The 10,417-nt window shown below is 47.8% G+C and overlaps 1 long non-coding RNA gene across 1 annotated transcript; it reads right to left on the bottom strand.

Annotated features, from left to right (window-relative positions):
- Positions 1–1,818: 1,818 nt before the first annotated feature.
- LOC104863697 lies at positions 1,819–3,742 on the bottom strand. The gene is made up of 3 exons (XR_780650.1): positions 3,620–3,742; positions 3,388–3,515; positions 1,819–1,854 (listed from the first exon to the last, which is right to left on the bottom strand). It is a non-coding gene; the product is annotated as an uncharacterized LOC104863697 (long non-coding RNA).
- Positions 3,743–10,417: the final 6,675 nt, after the last annotated feature.

The following is a 10,417-nucleotide window of genomic DNA, read 5'->3' as shown; positions in this document are numbered from 1 at the left end:
TTTTTTTTTTTTTTTTTTTTTTTGGTACCAGGGATGAAACTCAGGTCCTTGTGCTTGCGAGGCAGGCGAAGGAACCACTGAGCTAAATCCCAGCCCGATAGTGCTTACTTTTCATCTCCATTGTTCCTTAGAACACAAACTTAGCATATCAGATACCTACCAGGTTGGGAGATATAATATTGCCCTTATAGCATATGTGGAGGTCCTGATATCATTTCCTATATCACTTTCTCTAGGGACCTCTTGAAAATCCTGACTCACACAGTGTGGGTGGCTCAACCTATTTTACAGAGGAGGAAAACTAAGGGCCTACTATTCAGTGGGTGGGCAAAAAGCAAGTTCTCAGACGGCCTAAAAACTCTCCTGCTAACACTCCTTTTAATTCCTTGCCTGTTTCAGAGATGAATACACAGTAAGCTGACCAGCTCAGGGCCCTCATCAAGGACTCCCGGAGCCCAGCAAGATGCTTGGTCCTCAGTAGGGTTACAGGGACACATCACGCACTACTGCAAAGCACTTTGGAAACAGTAACAAAAAATTCAGAATTAGACAAGCATGGTGATGCACACCTGGAATCCCAGCGCTCGCTCGGGAGGCTGAAGCAGGAGGATTGCCATGAGTTCAAAGCCAGCCTGGGCTACGCTGCAAGTCCAAGGCCAGCCTGAAAGAAAGAGTGAGACCCTGTCTCAAAACAAAAAACAAAACAAAACAAAAACTCAGAATTGGCTATGGGTTTTTCCACAGCACACCCCTAAAGGAGGAAGATTTGAATGAACTTGAGTTTACAATCCAGTAACTTCATCCATGGAAGATACACCACCAATCACTCGCCTCTTCGTCGTTGGTGGAAAGGACCATAGTCAGCTCCTGTGCTCCTGTGGACCAGAGAGACCACAGAGAGACCACAGAGGATCCCTTGTCTCAGGCCATATGGACAGTCAGGACCCTGAGAGGGTGGACCCCGAACCCCTCCAACAACTCTTCTGCTGACTCATTCTGCGAGGACATATTTTCTATAGTCTCAAGTACTTCTTGCATATGTTTTAGAAACTGTCCAAGGTATTTTGAATTTGCCTTGATTTTTGTTTTCTGTTTTGGGGAGGGTTGTTTGTTCTTCACTGTAGTGGGGATTAAACCAAGAAACTTCATACTGAGCAACATTCCAACCTTTCAAAATTGTTTTTAATTTTCTTTATTTTTTGAGTTGAGGTCTTGCTTTGTAGTACAGGCTGACCTTGAACTCACTATATACCCCAGACTGGCCTCAAACTCAAGGGTCTCCTCCTGTCTTAGCCTCCCAAGTGCTGCAGTTACAGGCATGCACCACTATACCTGGCTCAAGATTTTGTTTTGTTTTGTTTTGTTTTTTTGAGACAGGGTCTCGCTATGTAGTTGACACTGACCTGGAACTCACTATGTAGCCCAGGCTGGTCTTGAACTCATAGCAATCCTCCTGCCTCAGCTTCTCAAGTTCTGGGATTACAGGCATGCGCCACCACGCCTGGCTAGGCTCAAGATTTTTTATAAGGGCTGGTGATATAGGTCACTGTGAAGGTCCTGGGACTAACCCCCAGTACCACACACACACACATACAAGTATATCTACAAAATGTATAGAATTCTGATTTGTCACAAGTCTGTCTTCTTGTCTCTATCCCTATTACTAACATTATTTTTGCATGAGAAGGGATTATTCTGTATACCTGTTATCCTAGCACTCAGGAGGCTGAGGCAAGAGGGTCACTGTGAGTTTGAGGGCAGCCTGGACTACATCGTGAGACCCTGTCGGGGCCCGGTTTTTATCTCAGTGGTGCCGCTGCCTGCTTCACAAGTGCAAGGTCTGGAGTTCAATCCCTGGTAACAGAAAAAAAAAAAACAAAAAAATGGGGTTTGATCGCTGGTACTGAAAAAAAACAAAAACATGGTGAGACCCTGTCTCAAAATGAAGGAGGAGAAAGAGGAGGAGGGGGAGGAAAGGGGGAGAAGAGGGAAAGAAGAGAAAGAGAAACAGCTACATCAAAGACCCTCCAGCCAGGATAGTAGTGCATGCCTGTAATTCCAGCTACTCAAGAGGCTGAGGCAGGAGGATGATAAATTTGAGGCCAGCCTGGACAATTTGGTGAGACCTTGTCATGGGAGGGCGGGTGCTGGGAGGTAGCCCAGTGATATAATGCCCTGGGTGTGATCCTTGGTATTACAAAAAAGGAAAGAGGGCTAGGGATTTAGCTCAGTGGCACCAGGCCTGCCTCGCGAGCTCAAGGTCCTGAGTTTGATCTCCAGTACGGCGGGGGGGGGTCCCTGGGGGGGGTCCCTGCAGATTGTCTGACCTCAGCTGAGAAGACCATCAGGAGGGTGGAGAGATGAAACGTTGCCTGCCTCCGGCCAAGATTATCTCGGGCTGTTCTAGGACCCTTCAAAAAACAGCCACTTCCTCTTCGCCTTTGTATCTGACCCTCATTCTCCTATTAGGTAACCGTTTTGGAATGTGTGCAAAGCTTAACAGACTGCCAGCGCCCACCACTCCCACAGCTAAGAACACCAGAAGAAGATTCCCCCTTGGTGGCAGGCGCCACTGAACACTCAGCTGATGCATTTGTGAAATACACTGATTTATGACTTTCCTTGTTCTTGGGCTGTAAAAGTTCTTATAACATCTGCCACTTTAGAACTTGTCACTCACTCAGAAAAACCTGAATGACAAGTTCCTTGGTTTCTTGTACTTGGCACAAAATAAGCTATTCCTTATTTCCTTTGGGGAGGGGGTTGAGACAGGGTCTGGCTGTGTAGTTCAGGCTGGCCTCAAACTCCTGTTTACCTTCCTGCCTCGGCCTCCTGAGTGCTGGGATTCCAGGCCCACGCCACCACATCCGGTTCCTTATTTCCTCTGAAACAGAAGAGTCTGCATCGACACTAGGTGCAGCAGAAATATTGGCAGAATGAGCAGAAGGCCGCAGCGTTGCTGAGAGCACACGGTGCCCTGGCTCCCTCCGTCCCTCTGTCCCCTCAAATGGGACTTGAACCCAGAACTATCTTCCCGTGCTTTCTCCATAGCCCCGCTATGGGGCTGAGGGTTAAGGAAGGTTTTTCTCCAAAGGAAGCAAAAGGAAGGAGCCTGAGCACGGAAAGGTCCAAACAGCCCCCTTTCCCAGCCGGCAGAGGGACTTCAGGGCAGTCGTCTGCATGCAGCCCTCCTTAGGCACCTAGCCGCTGGCAGACGGCCCCGAATCAACCAAGGGTTGAAAGAACTCCTGGGAGAAGAGGACTTTCTGGGGTATTTGAAGAGGTGTTTTGAGGCCACCTCAGAGGACTGTGGAGAATCAGGGCCACGGGGTCCGCAGGGTGATTCACTCCCTCTGGGAGCCGCGCAGAAGGTAACCAGGGACGTACTCATCACTTGCTTCTGCCTGGACCCGAAGTCAGGAATGGACACTGGGGTCTGCCCGAGGGAATGAGAGTGATTTTTCCACTTCTCGCTTGTCTTTTCTGTACACTACGGTCAGGTCAGGATGGAGTGTCTGTGGATGAGGGTAAGAATGGTTGGACTTTGAGACCAGTTTGATCCAGACCCGTCTGCTTTATAATTAACCGGAAGTGGTTTTTAGGATCATGAGGTCCTCACCTCCGGAGCACCTCCCCAAGGCCCCTTCTCCATGGACTCCCCGTAAGGACAGGGTCACCTGGGAAGATGTTTCAGCCCCAAAGCCACCTCCTCCGAGGAGTCTTCCGGGATTGGCTTTATCTAGAGGAGTCCCCACCCCCTCCCCGGCCCAGCAGTCCACCCTCTATGATGTCACAGGCTGTCACCTTTGCTGTCATCCGAGCATTGGCGCAGTCAGCAGTCACACCGTGAAGCTTCAGTCTCCCCCCAGAGAAGCTGTCAACACAGTGAGGACAGGAAGTTGTCATTTCAGAGTCCCAGTGCCCAGAGACCCCGAGGCCCACAGGCAGATACTGAGTCAGAACTTTTGAAAAAGATGACAAAGAACAAGATTCCGGGCTCAGTCACTGTCGGGATCCAGAGAGCTCCCAGCGGAGGGCAGATTGATCCCACTGCACCACACTCGCTCTTCCCTCTTCCTTTGATTCTGATTTATGTTTGTTTTTGTCTGTTTTTTGAGACACAGTCTCCCTATATAGTTGAGGCTGGCCTTGAACTCGCTGGTAGCCCAGGCTGGCTTCCAACTCATGACATTTCTCCTGCCTCAGCCTCCAGAGTGCTGAGATGACAGGCATGCACTACCATGGCCCACCTCACTTGCTTATAACCTCCGAAGGCTACTCCTCCAGCTGGCATCTCCAAACCTTTCCAAACTCCTCCCAGTAACCAGTTCCAAAGATGTCTGGACCACGTAGTCAGGTGGTTTCACGCCAAGGACCTCTCTTTTGGTACCAAACTCTGTCTCAGTCACTTCCCCATGGCCGAGACACAATACCTGACAGCCATACTATAAGGAAGGAGAGGTGTATTCTGGTTCACATTTTGGTCCATGATCAGCTAGGGGTCCAAGGCAGGACAGCGTGGCAGAGGGATATAGTGGAGGAGAGCTGGTTACAGCACTAGGGACCAAAAGCAGAGAGAGAGGGAGGAGCTGGGGAGAGCAAGAGAGAGGAACCCTTCCAGGCCACACCCCTGCATCCCCTGATTACCAACAACCAGAGAGCTGGCCCACCCACACCCTAATCCAATTACCTACACACAGGAGGCTTTAGGGACCATTTTAGATCTGAATTATAACAGAGAAACTGAACCATCAAGTCAAGTGTTCCTGAAAGTTCAAGTTTGCTGAGACCTGAGAATGAAGCCCATGGTAGTCACAGGGGACTGGCGTGGAGAAGCACCCAGTGATGACTTTCTTAATTACTTTTTCTTGTTGCTCAGACAAAATATCCAACACTCAAAGTTCAAGGAGGAAAGGTTTATTAGCTCACAGTTTGTAGAGGTTTCCAGTCTGTAATCAGCTGACTCCAAGGCAAGGTGGCACAGCAGAGGTCCATCGCAGAGGAGAAACGGTTCATGGCAGGCAGAAGGCAGCAAAAGCATCCAGGTAGCAATTGACAAGCAATGCCCCTTCTTTCCTTATATCTTACCCTTAAGGCAGGTACCACTCACACCCTTAATCGTAGTGTAGCATCCTTGATCTCAGCATCACAGAGCCTACATCCAGCCACCTCCAAAAAGCCCCACCTATGACTGCATAAGACTCTGGGAGAAGTCTAGACACAAGCCATAACAATGTCCTCTAAAGACTGCCACTTGAGGTCAAGTGAAAAGACCACAGACAGAATGTGGGTTCAAGCCTGGCTGAGACATTTTTCACTGGGGTGACCTTGGACAAGTTCCTGTCTGTCCCACGAACTTGCCAGGGTGGAGGAGCTTGTGGAGCATAATGAGACTCTTAGCTTTGCAAATTGTGAAGTGTCTTTAAGGACCAGGGGTGACAGCTGCTGACTAAGCATTTATGTAAAGTCACCACCATTGAAATGCTCTCCCAAGGTCACACAGCTTCTGCTAACATTGTTCAGCAGAGAACAGATGGAGAATTTCCAGTCTTTCCAAAGCTGGGTGCCCTGTGAGCTTCAGGTCCAAGACCTTACTACTCTGACAAAGAATGATATTAATTTGAAAAAAAATACTTTTGCATTGGAAATGCATAACATGTATAAAAATTAAAATAGGGACAGGAAGAGCTGGGCATGGTGGCACAGGGCTTTAATCCCAGCACTTGGGAGGCTGAGGCAGGAGGATTGCTGTGAATTCGAGACCAGCCTGGGCTACATGGTGAGTTCCAGGTCAGTCTCAACTACATAGTGAGACCCTGTCTCAAAAAAAAAAGGGACAGGAAGCCATATACAGTGACATACTACTATAATCCCAGATACATAGGAGGCTGAGGCAGGAAGGTGGTAATTTAGAGGCTAGTGTGGACAAGTTAGCAAGACCCTGTCTCAAAAAATACAATGGACTGGGGGTATAATCAGTGCCTGCGCAAGGCCCTAAGTTCAATCACCAGCAGCAGGGTGGGGGAGAAGTGGAAAGAGAGAGACAGAGACAGAGAGGGGAAGGAAAAATCAAGTACAATCTGCTCCTCTGATGTCCTTCTCAGAGGCAATCACTACACTAGTGTTTTTGTTTTAGTTTTTGTTTTTGTACTGGGAATTGAACTCAGGACCTGCACTAGTTTTTTTTGTTTTGTTTTGTTTTTTGTTTTGGTACCAAGGATCAAACTTGGGTCCTTGCACTTGTGAGGCAGGCGCCAGAACCACTGAGCTGAATCCCTAGTTTTGTTGTTGTTTCATGTCTGGTGCTGGGGCTTGATCCCCAGGCCCTGCATATCCCAAGCAGACACTACCACTGGGCTACATCTCCAGCCCTGATTACTATACCAGTTAGCTCAAAACCTGTGCAGTTACAGGCAACTCCTCCAGCCTCTTGTTGACACAAATCCTGATATGTGACACAAATGCTGCTTCTTACTTTTTGTTTTGTACTCACCAGTCTATCTTGAAAAATCACTATCAATATGTATAGGCCTGTTTTATTCTAATTGCTTGTAGTCATATCCATTGTGCAGCTGTAGCTGTTTGTTTGTTTGTTTGTTTGAGACTGGGTCTTACTATGTAGTTCATTTGGCTTTGAACTCACTATGTAGTCCAGGCTGACCTCGAACTCATAGCAATCCTCCTGCCTCAGCCTCCCAAGTGCTAGGATTATAGTGTGCCCCACCACGCCTGGCTGTGCAACTTTTATTTTAACTTCTTTAGCCATCTTTTATTGATGGGCATTTGGTTTATTTCCAGTCTGTGGCTATTCTAAACAATGCAAAAGTAAATATCGTTTTTCATCTTTCTTGGGCAAGGATTATCTTACAGAGAAAATTCCTAGAAGTAGAACTGCTGGGCCAATATGTCTCTGTGTATTTAAGCTTTGGTTAAATTCATGCCAGGGTGTGTGTGTGTGTTTAATGCTTCATGCCATTGCTACATTGCTTGGTATTGTTTGGGTGCCGGGGATCGAACTCCTGAGGACTTGCACTTGTGAGGCAGGCAGCAGAACCATTGAGCTAAATTCCCAGCCCAATGAGATTACTACATTACCAATGTGTCCATACTTTCCACTGTGGATCAAGAAAGTATATGGGCCAGGGGTTTGGCTCAGTGATTCTGCCACCTGCCTCACAAGAGCAAGGGCCTGAGTTTGATCCCAGATAAAAAACAAACAAAAAGTACATAAAGGTGAATTTTCACAACCTTCATTTCTATGTTGGACTGAGTGATCTTATCCATTTGCTTTGCTCCTGGGACAGATTAGCCATCACCCAAACAGAAGGGAGGAAAGGTTTATTTTGGCTTCTGTTTCAGTCCATAGTCAGCTGGTTCCGTGGCAGGACAAGGCAGCAGGAAGCAGACAGAATCAAGGGAAGAGCTGGGGAGGGACTCACCCTTCTGGGCCACACCCGCAAGTGACCCACCTCTCCAGACCAGACGGACCCCACCTCCTAATACCAAATCAGCTCTAAGTCCCAGTAATCCAACCACCTTCCAAAAGCCCTGCCTATGAGTACTGAGGCTGTTTTGGACGTCTGGGTATAGACCGTAATATTCTGCCCCTGGCTCACAAAAGACTCATGTTATCTTTTCATGTGAATGTATTTAATCCATCTCAAAGAGTTGCCAAACCCCTAAAAAATTCAGTACTGCTGAAAAGTCCAAGATCAAAGCGTCCTCTGAGACAGAAGACAACCTCTTAGCTGTGAGCCCCTGTAAAAAAAAAAACAAAGGAAAGTTAGGCAGAGGATGTAGCTCAGTGGCACTGTGCCTGCCTGGCAAGTGCAAGGTCCTGAGTTCCACCCCTGGTACCACACACACACACACACACACACACACACACACACACACAAAATGAAAGTTGAGTACTTCCAACATACAACAGCACAGGATAAACATTCTCATTCCAGGGCCAGGGATTTAGCTCAGTGGTGCCGCTGCCTGCCTCAGGAGTGCAAGGTCCTGAGTTCAATCCCCAGTACCAAAAAATTAAAAATTAAAAAAAAAAAAATTCTCATTCCAAAGGGAGGAATAGGGGTACAGAAATCAATGGGACTAAAGCAAGACAGAAATCCAGCAAAGCAAACATTTAATCCTGCAGTCGTGGTGAAGAGATGTGAACTCCAAAGGACTTGGGATGGTCCCACCCCTCCCTATAGACTGCTGGTGGTCACAGCCCTCGTAGCCTCTTTCTGGAGCTAGCCTTGTTCACTCTTTGCAGCTTTATTCCCTACTTCTCCAACTTCTTGGGGTCTCTCATGCACTTTTGCTTCACTCTCACAGCTTTGCAGGCTGGCTGGCCCTCCAGGACTTCTTCTGAAACTTAGATGGAAGCCTCCGCAACCCCACATTCTGCATGTCTGGAAACCAGCATCATGTGGATGATGCCAAGGTCTGCTGCCAGCTTGAGCAGTAGCCGGGCCCCCTTAAATAGTGGCTGCAGAGGCCACTAGGCCCCTGGATGTCTGAGCACTGAGAACCGAATCCCAGGAAATCAATTCCCTCTGGTATTTTTCTGCTCAAGCAGGGTGCCCTGGGGCCTCTTTTCAAAGCAAAAGCTTTCACTTTTGCAATTTTGAGCCTGCAAAGGGTGGGGCCTTGTTGGTTCTTCACATGCCCTCAGAGCATTTTTTCCCTGGTCCTGATCCAAACTACTTGGCTTATTAATAATACTACTTTTGAGCCAGGGACTTTGCTCAGTGGTGATGCTGCCTGCCTCACAAGCAAAAGGTCCTGAGTTCAATTCCCAGTACCAATAAATAAATAAATTTTTAAAATGCTACTTTTTTCAGTAACCAAGTTTTTCTCTGCTCCATCTTTTTAAGTGCTTTCTTTCTGGCAGAACTGAAACGTTTCCAAATAGACTTTTTGCTCCTGATTTTCAGTATAACCTAGCTAATAGCAGTAAGCAATATCCATGCCATACCCTGAACATTGAACTGCCTTAAAATTTTCTCTGTCAGACTAATTAGTCTGCTACCCTTAATCTCAGTCTCTTGCCAAATCTCAGGACAAGAGCAAAATGTGGCAAATTTTCTGCCATAGGATAACATACATGGCCTAAAGTTCAACTGTCAAGGGAGTTTTTTCTTCCCACCTGAAACCTCCTGAGTCTGGTCTTTATTGTCTGCCTTTTTATAGGCATTCTGACCTTGCGAGCTCTGATCAGACTCTCCTATTAAAACTCAGCTTACATTTTAGGGTTTCTCCAGTCTGCATCTCTAAACCCTTCCAAACTCCTTTTTTAATTTTATTTTTTTAGGCACCAGGGATTGAACTCAGGACCTTGTGCTTGCAAGGCAGGTGGTGGAACCACTGAGCTAAATCCCCAGCCCCCTTCCAAACTCCGTCTACAAACCAATGCGAAAGGCTTCTAAACCACATGGTTAGTGTAACAGAAAGGACCCTACTCCTGGTACCAAATCCTGTCTTAGTCACTTGTGTGTGTGTGTGTGTGTGTGTGTGTGTGGGCGTGCTAGGACAAAATACCCAACATCAACAACGTAAGGGAGTGGGGTATATTTTGACTCATGTTTCGACCCACAATCAGTAGGCTCCGAGGCAGGACAGCATGGGAGAGGCGCAGGACAGCATGGGAGAGGTGCAAGGCAGAGATTAGCTGCTCACTGGATGGGAGCTGTGAACAAGCAGAGCTGATCAAGGCCGGAGCTGGAGAGAGAGATAAGCCCTTCCCGGCCATTCCCTCAGTGACCTTCCTCTTCAGACCGGACCCCACCTCCTGCAGCAAGTCAGCTCTACACCCCCATGGTCTGATCTCCTTCCAAAGTCCCTCCCCATGGCTCATGAGGTTCATGGGGACATCTGGGTATAAATGACAACACCGGGGTAGCGGACTTTGGGTGACAGCCTCTGAGACTGGAGATCTCAAGGAACTTCAGGGAGGAAGTCTCCAGCCTAGGACTGGACATTCCTTGTCTGTTTGTTTTTGTTGTAGCCCAGGCTGGCCTTGAACTTTGATCCTCCTGCCTTGGCCTCCCGAGTGAGTCCTGGAATTGCAGGTGTGCACCACCACACCCTGTCTTTAGTTCCCCCATGGATCAGGCACAAATCCTCACGATGGCTTTTTATGCTGCGTCCTGCTCTGGAAGCCCTGGTTGAAGAGGCTTCTCCACACTCCGGTGGCCTACACTTGCTCAGCCCCACGTCTCAGTCGGGCTGGTTTTAGTTTTGGTTTTTGTTCCTAAAAACCAAGGCTTCTCAGACCACCTCCAACCAAAGGAGCACCTATCACCAAGGAGTTTTTTTTCTTGGTACCAGGACCTTGCGCCTGTAAAGCAGGTGGCAGAACCACTGAGCTAAATCTCCAGCCCTCTTATTCTTTTTCTTTTATTTTTCAATACGAGGGCTCAAA

Source organism: Fukomys damarensis, unplaced genomic scaffold (genome assembly GCF_012274545.1).
Source record: "Fukomys damarensis isolate Sample0158 unplaced genomic scaffold, DMR_v1.0_HiC HiC_scaffold_22, whole genome shotgun sequence".
NCBI classification, from domain to species: Eukaryota; Metazoa; Chordata; class Mammalia; order Rodentia; family Bathyergidae; genus Fukomys; species Fukomys damarensis.
Note: the sequence above shows the minus strand (reverse complement) of the source record. Positions and strands in the feature narration are given on the sequence as shown.